The sequence below is a fragment of the Zingiber officinale genome, chromosome 7B, assembly GCF_018446385.1.
Source record: "Zingiber officinale cultivar Zhangliang chromosome 7B, Zo_v1.1, whole genome shotgun sequence".
In the NCBI taxonomy this organism is placed as follows: Eukaryota; Viridiplantae; Streptophyta; class Magnoliopsida; order Zingiberales; family Zingiberaceae; genus Zingiber; species Zingiber officinale.
Window position 1 is genome coordinate 37,679,074 of NC_055999.1, and position 15,567 is coordinate 37,694,640.

The following is a 15,567-nucleotide window of genomic DNA, read 5'->3' on the forward strand; positions in this document are numbered from 1 at the left end:
AAGACCTTCTCTGCTGGTGTACATATGCTACGGAGGGGAACCTGAACGCCCCAACTGAGCTAGGGGCTAGAAACTAACTTCTCGACTACCTGCCGGCCTGCTGATCGATCTACGGATCGATCAAAGCTGGGGAAGCTCCTGCTCCCAACTGGATCGGTCGGCTGACCGATCCAGCAGAGGCTGGATCGGTCTGCGGACCGATCCAGAAGAGGCTGGATCGGTCGGCAAGACCGATCCAGGTGGGTCTGGATCGGTCTGCAGACCGATCCAGGCACCTGGAGACGCTGGGATCGCTACTGTATCGCGCTGGATCGGTCGGCTGACCGATCCAGGAGGATACAGTAGCCTACTGTATCTGCCCTGACCGATCCAGTGACACAGCCAGGCCCTGATCGGTCGGGAGACCGATCAGAGTCTGATTTCACCCGGGGACTCGGATTTCAGCACTTTGGCGTGCCAAAACCTCACACAACACTTCTAAAATCTATAGAACATATTCTAATGACATAAAGCTAGCATTCTAAACTGAATATAAACATGGTCTACTAATTTGTAGCATTTAATAACTGAAAGTGCATAACACAGAAATACTAAAAGTCCAATCGTTTAAACTTGCCAAATCCCCTAAGGATCTTTGATTCCAGTTCCATACACACACTTCCTCATCTGCATTGACCTCCAGCCTCCACTGCTAGTCCATCTTTCCTTTACCTTTATCTGCAGTATAAGGAAAAGTAGAATCTGTAAGCTTAAAGCTTAGTAAGAAACCATCTACCTCACAAAATCATGCATTCGATGCAATATGCTTTTAAATCATGCTATTTGAAAATATGCGCTGAACTTGCTAAGACATGGCATACTGAAATCATAAGGCATAACATATAAGCATGGCATAAGCACTGAATCATGGCAAAGCAACCAAATAAACACTGAACTGAATATAGGCTAAACTAACTGAAACTAAATCTGTAACTGGGAACAAACTCAACTAGCATAATTGATTTTGAGTTTTGAAATCTAATACATAATAAGTGAAAGTACTTGCTGTGCGCGCATCCCTACTAGACCCGGGGTTGCAAGTCCCGAATTTAGCAGGGTTGTCTAGGCTATCTGAACCTAGGGACGACTGTGGGAGTCCAACCCAATGAATATCTAATCCAGTACAGTGCCACTGAAAATAAAATACTGATATCTATAGCTAACTAATATAACATGCTGTTTCTAGGTTATCTGAACCTAGAGCTACGTTATCTGAACCTAGAGGCGACTGTGGGAGCCCACCCATTGGACCGTAGTCCCATATAGCTAAAATAAACTGATTTACTGTTTTAAACGCTTCTAATGCATTTAACTGTACTATTAAAATGCCTAAGTTGCATTTTTACTGATCTAGTTATTTTGTCGAACACTTAGTGTGCCCCAACTCTCCTCTTTATTAGGGAGATCACCTTTAGGCACCCGACAACGTCTACAACCCCAACTGAAGAGGGTAAGCGTGTCCGGCCCATCTAAAGGCGCTCAACTAAAATCCCTAAATCTACGAGGAGGGTTAAAACACCCTACATGTCAACAAAATCTGCATATTACTAATCTAATGCATAGAAAATCCAAACGGAGCTATTATACTGCAGGTGAGGGATTTCTTACCTCTTGATCGTAATTTCTTACGATTCTATTCACTAGAGTTCCGGTGGAGATGATCCTCTCGACGATCCGATCACGTCTTCGCGTTCCTCTCGCGGAGAAGAACCTATTTCGTGTTGGAGTCGTCGCCGGAAAGTGATCCGAGAGCCCTTGGGACTTGGGCGCCGAGAGAGGAAGAGGAGAAGGGGTGTTCGGCGTTGAGGGTTTGGAGAGGGAAAGTGGCGTGAGGATTTCGTGAGGAGGAATTGCCGAACCAACTTGAAAATAAACCAAACCCCAACTTAAGTTCTTATTTATATTAAGTGGGTAACTAGGCCCCACTCTAATATAACTATAATTGATTCTTCTTTCTTTCAGCACGGCCCTGCTGGGTTCACCGGTTACTAAACTTACCCGTAAACCATAGGTCTCGGGTTCGACTCCCGCCTAAGCTATTTTACGGTTCTAATTATTTTTGCTACTTCCGCTACTCGGAAAATTCCGGAAAAATATCTAAAAATTCCAGAAAAATCATACTAAATTTCTAAAACAGTTTTGAGAATTTTCGGGCTTTACAATGATGAGTCACACAGATCTTCCTATATCTTTTTGGGGATATGCTCTAGACACAGCAGCCTTCACACTTAACTGTGTTCCATCCAAAGCTGTGATAAAGCCACCATATAGGATATGGACTAGGAGAGATGCCCAGATATCTTTTATGAGGATTTGGGGTTGTGAGGCTTACGTTCAACGTCAAGTCTCGGACAAACTGGGACCCAAATCCGATAAGTGCTATTTCATAGGATATCCCAAGGAAACGAAGGGACATTACTTCTACATTTCCAATCACCACAAAGTGTTTGTGGCTAAGACTGGGATATTTCTAGAAAAGGACTTTGTTTCTAGAAAAACTAGTGGGAGTACGTTCGATCTTGAAGAAGTTCAAGATATGGACCATAGCACTGAAGCCTTGATGGAAGTTGAACTGGGACTGCAAAATGTTGTGGGTGATGAGATTGTTGCACAAGGAGTTGAGCAACAACAACCAGTTCAAGTAGACCTATCTCTTCGCAGGTCTGACAAGATACGTCGTCAGCCTGAGAGATACTCTTTTCTCTTGTCTAACCATGACGATGTTATGCTCGTTGAGAATGAGCATACCTCCTATCAGGAAGCTGTGATGAGATCAGATTTTGAGAAATGGCTAGAGGCCATAAGATTCGAGATGGAATCCATGTACATCAACTAAGTATGGACTTTGGTTGATCCACCTGAAGGCGTCAAATCCATTGGGTGTAAGTGGGTCTTTAAGAGAAAGACTGACATGAATGGGCTTATTACCTATAAGGGTTGTTTGGTAGCTAAAGGTTTCGAGCAAATTCATGGTATTGACTATGATGAAACTTTTTTTCCAATAGTGATGTTTAAGTCCATTCAGATCATGCTTGCTATTGCAGCATACCATGATTATGAGATCTGGCAGATGGATGTCAAAATCATGTTTCTGAATGGAAACTTGCTCGAGAATGTGTACATGACACAACCTGAGGGTTTTGTAGATCCACTGCATACTGGCAGAGTATGCAAGCTGCATAAGTCCATATACGGACTAAAGCAAGCTTCTCGGAGCTGGAATCTTCGATTCGATGATGTAATCAAACAGTTTGGTTTCATCAAGAATGAAGATGAATCCTGTGTCTACAAGAAGGTTGTTGGGAACACAGCTGTCTTCCTTTTATTGTATGTGGATGACATACTACTCATTAAAAATGATATCCCTTTACTGCAGTCTATAAAGACTTGGCTATGGAATTGTTTCTCAATAAAGGACTTAGGTGAAGCAGCCTGTATTTTAGGCATAAAGATCTATAAAGATAGATCTAAGAGATTGCTTGGCCTAAGTCAAAGTACATATATTGACACGGTATTACTACGATTTGCCATGCATAATTCCAAGAAAAGGATTTCTGCCGATGTCACATGGTGTGAGTCTTTCGAAGACTCAAAGTCCCTCTTCTAGAGAGGAGAGAGACCGCATGGATAAGATCCCTTATGCTACAGTCATAGGATCTATCATGTACGTCATGCTATGTACTCGTCCTGATGTTTCGTATGCTTTGAGCATGACGAGTATATACCAGTCAGATCCTGGTGAGCGTCACTGGATAGCGATCAAGAATATTCTTAAGTACTTGAGAAGGACTAAAGAATATTTCTTGATATTTGGAGGCGATGGCGAGCTAGCTGTAAAGGGTTACAGTGATGCCAACTTCCAAACTGACCAGGATGATTATAGATCGCAGTCTGGGTTCGTGTTTTGCTTGAATGGTGGTGTTGTGAGCTGGAAGAGTTCAAAGCAGAACACAGTTACTGATTCTACAACAGAGGCCGAGTATATTGCTGCATCAGAAGCAGCAAAGGAGGCAGTTTGGATCTGTAAGTTCATTATTGAGCTTGGGGTGAATCCTAGCATAGCAGATCCTATAGAGCTCTATTGTGACAACAATGGAGCAATTGTGCAGGCTAAGGAACCTCGCTCACACCAGCAGACCAAACACATACTATGACGCTTCCATCTCATTCGAGAGATCATCGATAGAGGAGATGTGTAGATTTACAGAGTACCCACAAAGGCTAACGTCGTTGATCCCTTTGTTGGTTGCTACTCGGAAAGCCTATAGGTTCCACTGTACAAAAATTTTGTACAAAGGTCTGAACCTTTTCCTAGCTACCATGTGTTCTTTTAAATTAAATTTTGGATCTCCTGCGGAACTTAACACGTTTGATCCAAAACTTAATCTATTTGTTCTTTTAGGTTTTGACTTGGATCTCCTGCGGAACTTAACACGTTCGACCCAAGTCTCCTTAAGTTATTAATTCCATTAAATATTAATTTCCATAAAAGGTTCCCAGTACTGACGTGGCGAGGCACATGGCCTTCTTGGATATGGGAGCAACCACCACCGACTAGACAAAACCTTTAATAGAAAGCTAATATTTAATTTCCTAAAATAACTTTAGGTTAACCAAAGAGAACAATCAAATCACAAGGAAAAGAAAGAAACAAAAGAACACAACTTGAAAAACATATTCGTAATACTAGAACGTAAGCCTCTTGTATTTGGTATTATTTCCATAAATAACTAGCATGATGCGGAAATAGAAATTACTAGTTATACCTTGTAGAAAAACCTCTTGATCTTCTACCGTATTCCTCTTCTAACCTCGGACGTTGTGTGGGCAACGATCTTCCAAGATGAGAAACCACCAACCACCTTCTTCTTCTCCAAGCAAGGTTCGGCCACAAAAGAAAAGCTTCACCAAGGAGAAAAACCAAAATACTAACCAAGCTCCAAGAGATGCTAGCTTTCTCTCCTTCTTCTTCTTCTTCTCCGAGTAGTATCCGGCCACCACAAGAACTCCAAGAGAGAGGGAGAGGTTCGGCCACCACAAGAGGAAGAGAAGGAGATGATGGCCGGCCACACCAAGGAACAAAAGAGGGAGAGGAATAATAGATGTTGTGTCTTGTGAAGGCACCCTCACCCCTTCTTTTATATTCCTTGGCCTAGGTAAATTAGGAAATTTAATTACAATAAATTTTTCTTAATTTCCTTGACATGATTTAATTGAGAAAAATAAAATAATATTTCCCCAATTAAACAATGATGGCCGGCCAAAACAATAAGAAGCAAATTGGACAAGTTTCAATCAACAATTAAAACTTTCCTTATTTGTTTCCGGAAATTTTAAAAATTAAAATTTCTCTTTAAAATCTCTTCATGGTTAATAAAAGGAAATATCTATAATTTTAATTTTATTAACATGTGAATAATTTTAAAGAGAAAATAAAACTCTCCAATCTACAAATAAGGAAAGAGATCTAATCTCTTTCTTTAATCTTTTGTAAATCTTTTACAAGAGAGATATTTTAATTTTAATTCTCTTTAAATTATATCTTCCACATAATAATAAACATTAAAATTAAATTTTCTTTTTAATTAATTATGGCCGGCCCTACTAGCTTGGGTTCAAGCTAGGGCCGGCCACCTTAAACCCAAGCTTAGGCCGGCCCTAGCTTGGTTCCCAAGCTAGCTTGGCCGGCCCCCTTTAGGTGGGTATAAAAGGTGGGTATATGTGGGTATAGTACTCTATAAATAAGAGGCTACGATAGGGACTGAGAGGAGGAATTGGTTTTGGTCTCCCGATAAAATTAAGCATCCCATGTTCGCCCCGAACACACAACTTAATTTTATCAATGATAATTCATTCCACTAGAGAACTATCATTGAACTACCGCACCAATCCCAAATTACATTTTGGGCTCCTTCTTATTATGAGTGTGTTAGTCTCCCTATGTTTAAGATATCGAATGTCCACTAATTAAGTGAGTTACTGACAACTCATTTAATTAATATCTAAGTCCAAGAGTAGTATCACTCAACCTTATTATCATGTCGGACTAAGTCCACCTGCAGGGTTTAACATGACAATCTTTATGAGCTCCTCTTGAGGACATTACCAACCTAGTATCACTAGGACACAGTTTCCTTCTATAATCAACAACACACACTATGAGTGATACCATTTCCCAATTTATCGGGTTTATTGATTCATCGAACTAAATCTCACCCATTGATAAATTAAAGAAATAAATATCAAACATATGTGCTTGTTATTATATTAGGATTAAGAGCACACACTTCCATAATAACTGAGGTCTTTGTTCCTTTATAAAGTCAGTATAAAAGGAACGACCTCAAATGGTCCTACTCAATACACTCTGAGTGTACTAGTGTAATTATATAGTCAAGATAAACTAATACCTAATTACACTACGACCTTCTAATGGTTTGTTCCTTTCCATTCTGGTCGTGAGCTACTGTTTATAATTTATAAGGTACTGATAACATCATCTTCTGTATGTGACACCACATACTATGTTATCTACAATATAAATTAAATGAACAACTACAAAACAAATGTAGATAATTAGACCAAATGTGATTCTTTATTCATAATGAATGTTTACAAAGCTTAGGCTTTCAGTATACACTCCAACACCCTTGACCAAGGCTTTGGCACAGAGAAAGCATGATGGTCACACTAGGTCATTGGGTGTTAGAGCCTACCCTGATTGGCACTAGTGCTAGTGAGAGATTGTTAGTGAGAGCCCTACAGTCGATCATGTGATGATTGTTGTATGGACTCAATGTATCATATTCTTATATATATTTTTAAATGTATTTCTTTATGGTTATTATACTTACTTGTATTTGTGCCAAAAAACTGAGTATAATTGCGTCCTTGAGTAGAAGGTTCTTATCTATATCAATCGATTGGTTGAATTGATAATGAGATGATATAGAGAATACCTACTCTTAATCATTCCTAGTCAAGTATTAACATTCAGGGACAATGTTAATGCGATGAGACTAGCATGTAGGTCAACTCGATGACTTGATCTCACAAGTCATGGATATTAGGAAATGAAGGGATATTAATTCTACATTCCCAGTCAATACAAAGTGTTTGTGGCTAAGACTGGGGTATTTCTAGAAAAGAACTTTGTTTCTAGAAAAACTAGTGGGAGTACGTTCGATCTTAAAGAAGTTCAAGATATGGACCATAGCACTGAAGGCTTGATGGAATTTGAACTAGAACCACAAAGTGTTGTGGATGATGAGATTGTTGCTCAAGAAGTTGAGGAACAACAACCAGTTCAAGTAGACCTACCTCTTCGCAGGTCTGATAGGGTACGTTGTCAGCCTGAGAGATACTCATTTCTCTTGTTTGACCATGATGACGTTGTGCTCGTTGAGAATGAGCCTATCTCCTATCAGGAAGTTGTGATGAGACCAGATTCTGAGTCATGGCTAGAGGCCATGAGATCCGAGAAGGAATCCATGTACACCAACTAAGTATGGACTTTGGTTGATCCACCTGAAGGCGTCAACCCCATTGGGTGTAAGTGGGTCTTTAAGAGAAAAACTAACATGGATGGACTTATTACCTATAAGGGTCGCTTGGTAGCTAAAGATTTCAAGCAAATTCATGGTATTGACTATAATAAAACTTTTTCTCCAGTAGCGATGTTTAAGTCTATCTGGATCATGCTTGCAATTGCAGCATACCATGATTATGAGATCTAGGAAATGGATGTCAAAACCATGTTTCTGAATGGAAACTTGCTTGAAGATGTGTACATGACACAACCTGAGGGTTTTATAGATCCACAGCATATGGCAGAGTATGCAAGCTGCATAAGTCCATATACGGACTAAAGCAAGCTTCTCGGACCTGGAATCTTCGATTCGATGATGTAATCAAACAGTTTGGTTTCATCAAGAATGAAGATGAATCCTGTGTCTACAAGAAGGTTGTTGGGAACACAGCTGTCTTCCTTTTATTGTATGTGGATGACATACTACTCATTAGAAATGATATCCCTTTACTGCAGTCTATAAAGACTTGGCTATGAAATTGTTTCTCAATAAAGGACTTAGGTGAAGCAGCCTGTATTTTAGGCATAAAGATCTATAGAGATAGATCTAAGAGATTGCTTGGCCTAAGTCAAAGTACATATATTGACACGGTATTACTACGATTTGCCATGCATAATTCCAAGAAAGGATTTCTGCCGATGTCACATGGTGTGAGTCTTTCGAAAACTCAAAGTCCCTCTTCTAGAGAGGAGAGAGACCGCATGGATAAGATCCCTTATGTCTCAACCATAGGATCTATCATGTACGCCATGCTATGTACTCGTCCTGATGTTTTGTATACTTTGAGCATGACAAGCATATACCAGTCAGATCCAAGTGAGCGTCACTGGATATCGGTCAAGAATATTCTTAAGTACTTGAAAAGAACTAAAGAATATTTCTTGATATTTGGAGGCGATGGCGAGCTAGCTGTCAAGGGTTACAGTGATGCTAGCTTCCAAACTGACCAGTATGATTATAGATCGCAGTCTGGGTTCGTGTTTTGCTTGAATGGTGGTGCTATGAGCTGGAAGAGTTCGAAGCAGGACACAGTTGCTGATTCTACAACAGAGGCTGAGTATATTGTTGTATCAGAAGCAGCAAAGGTGGCAGTTTGGATCCGAAAGTTCATTACTGAGCTTGAGGTGGTTCCTAACATAGTCGATCCTATAGAGCTCTATTGTGACAACAATGGAGCAATTGCACAGGCTAAGGAACCTCGCTCACACAAGCGGACGAAACACATACTACGGCACTTTCATCTCATTTGAGAGATCATCGATAGAGGAGATGTGAAGATTTACAGAGTACCCACAGAGGCTAACGTCGCTGATCCCTTGAACAAGGCTTTAGCACAGAGAAAGCATGATGGTCACACTAGGTCATTGGGCCTTAGAGCCTACACTGATTGGCACTAGTGTTAGTGGGAGATTGTTAGTTAGAGCCCTAGAGTCAATCATATGATGATTGTTGTATGGACTCGATGTATCATATTCCTATATATTTATAAAGGCATTTCTTTATGGTTATTATACTTACTTGTATTGGTGTCAAATAACTAAGTATAATAGCGTCCTTGAGTAGAAGGTTCTTATCTATATCAATCGATTGGTTAAATTGATAGTGAGATGATATAGTGAACACTACTCTTAATCATTCCTAGTCAAGTATTAACATTCAGGGACAACGTTAATGCGATGAGACTAGCATGTAGGTCAACTCGATGACTTGATCTCACAAGTTGTGGATATAGAGATATCAAGTTGACACATGGGTATGCATTGGAGAATGTATACTGAATGACCCGCCATGAGAAAGTATCATGGATCGTTATATGAGTGTCGTATACTTTCTCATGTGACTATTAGTATGACTATGAGTCCTTGGACCTGAAGTCACCATGGTTCCCTACATAAGGAGTTGCATGCTTTGGCTTCGTTAAACGTCACCCGTAACTGGATGGACTATAAAGATGATTACTGGGTGTGTAACAAATTATGCGGAGGGATGTGAGTGATGTAGATGGGATCTATCCCTCCTATATGACGGGAGTGACATCATGATTCTTGATAGAGTGAGACCACGAAGTGCATGATCATGCCCAAATGAGTCAATATGAGATATTAAGCTCATTTATTTAGAGTGAGTATACTTGGAGTTCAAGATATAGATTGATTAGAGGATGACACGGTCTATGCCTCAATTTAATCAATCTAGATGTCAAGAATAGAAGGACATTATCATATATTATGAGAGTCACAATTAGTAGTCACAAAGGTGATGTTGGATCTCAACATTCTTGTAACTTGGGTAGTAATGATGTGTTGCTAGATACTGCTCATTACTTATGCTTCTAAATGAGTTTAGGAGCATTGCCAACGTTATAAGAACCTATAGGGTCACACACAAAGGGCAATTAAATGAAGAATAGGTTCATATGATGTACTAAGAGGATTAGGTTCATGTGATCAACCAAATTGGATTAAGAGTAATCCAAATTAGACTAATTGAGTTGGACTCAATTTGATTCATGTGTCCAATGAGTCTAATTTATATTATCACTCATTGAATCAATTTAATTTAATGGATAGAGATTCACTAAATCAAATTGACTTTAATCAATGGTTAGATTTGATCAACCATGGGGAATAAGAGGTCAAGTTTGACTTGACTTGAGAGAGAAGATGAAGGGTCAAGTTTGACTTGACCAATTACTACCTCATTGTGACTTGGCATAGGGCTGGCCAATAATGGTGTTCCACATCATCAAGGCCACATCATTGGGTCCCACCTCATGAGGGAGACCAAGAGTTATGACTCTTGGTATTACATGGAGGTATAAGAACCTCTAAATGTGGCCGGCCACATTAGTGATGTGAGTGTACTCATTCAAGAGGTCATCTTCTTCCTCCTCTCTTCTCTACTCTCCCTCTCATCCTCCATTGTCGTGACCACCAAGAGTGCTAGCACACTCTAAGTGGTTTTTCTCCTCCTTTTGTCCGTGTGGATACTTGTAGAGGAGTGTTCACTTGACACTCTACGAGATCCGGCATCTTTTTGGACGAGCGGGATAAGCGAAGGGCCTCGCTACAAAGGTATACTCTCTTTTCATGTAGATCTAAGGTAGATCTAGTGTAGAAACATGTACATGATTTAATTTTAAATATACCTTCGCACGGATCCATGGCTAGAATTCGGGGTTTCCGCAACGTAAAAAGCGGTTTTTGTGACTCGAATTGCTAACATGTGTCATATACACATTCTAAAGCATATTTCCATTAAGGAAAGCTATTTTCACATCCATTTGCCATATCTCATAATTATGATGAGCTAATATGGTCAGGAGTATCCGAATGGATTTAAGCATGACCACAAGTGAGAAAGTTTCATCATAATCAATGCCCCCCCTGAAGGGTAGCACTTAGAAAAAAACTTAGCTAATTTTAAGTTTCAAAACTATCTTAGTTTTTTTTTAAAAAAAACATAGCTAAATTTTAGCTTTGAAAATAATTATTTTGACAAACTCTTAGCTAAACTCTTTGGAAAAAAAAAACTTTGTCAAGTACTTAGCCTTGTAAAATTTTGATAAAAACTTGGCTTTAAAAAGACTTTGATAAAAACTTAGTTTTAATACTTAGTTTTATAAAGGTTTTGAAAAAAACTTAGTTAAAAGTACTCAGCTTAAAAAAGATTTTGATAAAAGCTTAGTTTAAAAAATTTGATAAAAACTGAGTTAAGTACTTAGATTTAAAAAGAAGTTGATAAAAATTTAGTTAAGTACTTAGCTTTCTGTAATTTTGATAAAAACTTGACTTTAAAAAGATTTTGATAAAAACTTTAGCTTTAAAAAGATTTTGTTAAAAACTTTAACTTTAAAAATATTTTAATAGAAAAATACTTAGCTAAGTAAATGATTTCTTTGAAAAAATACTTTATCAAATACTTAGTTTTTGTCTTTTCAAAAATAATTTATTTTTCTTTTCAAAGATAGTTTAAAAAAAAATAAACTGCCTCTTTCAGAAGTATTTTGAACTTTTGAAAAATTTAACTTTGAAAAACAATGCTTTAACAAAATAAAAATTAATGTCTTAACCTTCCTTTCACTCCCCCTTAATTAATGCCAAAAATGTTTGAGGATCCTAGAGTCCAAGTATGTAAATCAAAAATATAAGAGTTATTATTTATTTTCCTGATTTTTTCATCTCACATATTTTAGGTTATCAAGCATGTCTAACTTATAAGTTTATGTGAGATAGAGTTAATTTAATCTTGAAGTTGATTTTATCTATGATGATATTAAAGAATATTTCAAAAAATAATAATTTAAGTTAAATTTAGATTAAATTTTAAATTTTAAAATATAACTTTAATTAGATTTAAACATTAAAATTTTAAAGATTAATTATAATTTGAAAATTAATTAACATTAACATATTGAAAATTAATTAAGTTTGAAATTTAGAATTTGAAATTAATCAATTAATTAATTATATTTTTAAAAATTGATCATGAGTTGAAAATTAATTATGATTCAAAAATTAATTATCATTTAAAAATAATTAAGATTTTTAAAATTAATTAAACTTTTGTAATTAATTAGATTTTGAAATTAATTAAGATTTTGTAATTAATTATATTTTAAAATTAATTAAACTTTTGTAATTAATTAGATTTTAAATGAGTTAGCTTTAATTTAATTAATTTAGGTTTGGTTAACTATTTTAAACCTAGGTCCATCTCACCCTTTTCTAAATTTTCAATCAGGGAAATTTAATATTTTTGTGAGATGGGTAATTTAATCTTCAATTTAAATTCCAATCTAAGGATTGATCAACATTTGAGTTAGACTAAGGTTTAACAGTTAATCAATTAAATATTTATTTCAATAATTGACTTCTAGACTGTGGCGAGGCACTAAGCATTTTTGGGTATTAGATCATCAACCATTTCTAGACAAAGCCTTTTAAAGAAATTGAATATTTAATTTCCTTTCTGAAAATCCTAGGTCTAACTAGTCAAGTATGAATCAAGCTTAAGTCCTTATCTATCCTAATCTAAGCATGTATAATGAAAAGCGGTAAAGCAAGCATCAAACAAATTTATTTAATAACGGAGATGGTCTTTCTATTGGCTCCCCTTGGATCATAGCCTCGATAGGATCTATCAAGGTAATGGATTTGATCCTTAGAGATCCAATATTTACCAAGTCTAACTTTATTAATCAAGTTATAATTGGGGACTTATGCTTGAACTATTCTTCTATTTGATCGATTCACTAAGGACAAGTATGATTGGAATAGATTTCTAGCCTTGTATCCAAGTCCAGTTTGATTGTATACGTCCCTTTATTTTCCAAGAATCAGATCAAGGTTCTTGGAACCTAGGGTGAACCGTTCCAATGTATCCCTAAGTTCCTTGACTTGACTTTTTAAATTGGAATTTTCTTTTATAAGTTGTTGAACTTGAGTTGAAGTTTCAGTTTGAATAGGTTCAGTCAAAGAGCTTGGGCTAGTCACTTCCTTAAGGGTTGTAACCTCCTTTTAGAGTGACTTAACTTGAATATTTGACTTGGCTAATTTGTGCATTAAATAATTAATTAAATTGTATAATTTATCTACTTGAGAAGATCTTATAGCGCTGTTTGACCCTTCAGAAATGGATACGGATCTATGGCTTCTCTCGGATTCAACTTTAAATTCGCTTTCAGTTTCAGACTCGTTAAGTTGTTCTCGGGCCGGAAGTGTAAGGAAACTTGTCTGCTCGAGGTCTTCGTCAGAGTCTTCTGATGAGGATTCATCCCACGTTGCTTAAAGGACCTTCTTCTTTCGTTGCTTCTTTGTTTCTTTCTGGTTTTGATAGTTTGCTTTTATGTGTCCCTTCTTGTTGCAGCCATAGCATGTTACTTTTGACTTGATTTTAGGGCTTGGTTGGGTTGTTTTTAATTGGATCGTATTTTTGATCTCCTTTTTAGTGAATCCTTTCTTCTTCTTGTATAGTCTCTGGACTAGGTTTACGAGATTGTCATCTTCTGAGTTCGGTTCATCTTCGGACTCGAGTTCAGTATGGTGCTTGAGCTTTAGTTCCCGTGTTCTTCTTGCACCTGCAATCAATGTAATATCTTTCTCACCTAGCAATGCATTAGTCTGTTCATGAAGTTTAAATTCTGAAAGGAGTTCATCTAGTCTAATTGACAAAACATCCTTGGATACTTTGTAGCCGCCTACCATTGATGTCCATAATGTATTTCTCAGAAAAGTGTTTAGTGTGTACCTTATTACGTCGCAATTCTCCACTTTCTGTCCAATCACGTAGAGTCCATTCAGAAAATCTTGTATGCGAGCATGAAGATGACTCGCTGACTCACCTTCCTGTATTTTTATATTATATAATTTATTTAATATTAAGCCTTGTTTACTTACCTTCATGTCGGAAGTGCCCTCGTGCAAGTCGATCAATTTTTCCCACAACTCCTTTGCACTGTTGAAGGGGCAAACCTGGTTCAACCCTTCTTTAGTTAGCTCGGATTGAAGAGTTTGTGTTGCTTTTGCATCGGCTTCAATCTTCTTGTGCGTTGGTGCGTCCCATTTGTCGCAGGGGACAAGGGCGTCATCTTCGGTGGGAAATGTGAACCATGTCTAGATTATTATCCACATATCCACCTGTGTCTTGAGGTGGTACTCTATTCGGCCCTTCCAATAGCCAAAATCTTCATAGGAGAAAAGAGGCGGGCGAGCTGTGCTGTACGCTTCTTGGTGGGCCATTAAAAAAGAATCTCGTAAAAAAAAAACAATAACAAATGTTCCAAGATTTGGTCTTGGATTAGTAGTGTGGGAGAAAAATAAAAATAGCAATTCACTAATTTCAAAAAAAATAATAAAATATTAATAAAAAATATTATTATAAATTTTGGTAACTGTGATATTTTGCTAATACTAACCAATGGTGAAAAGATGAAAAAAATCAAAAATAATTTTGGAGGAAAAAAATGAAAGGCATTTTTAAAAACAAAAATGATATATAATTTTCTTTCAAAAAGAACCCTCTCTGCTTGATTAGTGGTTTCACCAATTTAGAGAGACCTAGCTCTGATACCAATTGTAGGATCGATGACGTACTAAAAGGGGGTGAATAGCACTCATAGCTAATTCGTTTGTTTATCGAAAAATACAAAGTAAGAATGCAACGGAATAAAGAAAGACACAAAAGCAATCGCTAACACGATTTCTTTTACTTGGTTCGGAACCTGTGATGACTCCTACTCCAAGGCCCGCGATCGTTGATCACTTTCGGTGGACAATCACTAATAGCTCAGAAATTCTTTACACGTATGCAATTACAAGTACAAAACTAAACAAAGTATACCGACAATATAAGGATAAATAAAAGAGTCATCGATTGTCAAAGCAGCAATTGAGTGTTGTTGAAGCATTTCGGAGCATCACATAGGAGCGCAAGTAGTCTGATTTTTTGTGTCCCTAAAGTGCTGGCCGAGACCCGTTTTATAGCCTCTTCAAATCTGATCCAGATCCTCTGATCTCGGGATCAAGTTTTGACTCGACCCGGATCGTCGACCGATCCCCTGGTTCGGTCGACCGGACCTACTGAACCCACCTAGCCTTCTGTCCAAATGTAGCCTCTCTAGATAGAGTCTTCGTTCGATCAACTGATCCCGTCGTTCAGTCGACCGATCAGCTGTTGATCTTCTCCTCATCTGATTCAATCAACCCGGCTCGACTGAGTCTCTATCTATCCTCGGTTCAGTCGATCGATCTTGAGGTTTGGTAGACCGAACCTCCAGTCAACGCTTCACCGAGAGCTGGAATTCTGATCCTTTTGTACTGAGGTTCGGTCGACCAATCCAGATGTTCGGTCGACTGATCAAGGCTAAGTCCAACCCTGCAAAACTGTTAGTTTCCTGCATAACAGAGTTAGACAAAATAGAAAATAATATATAAATCAA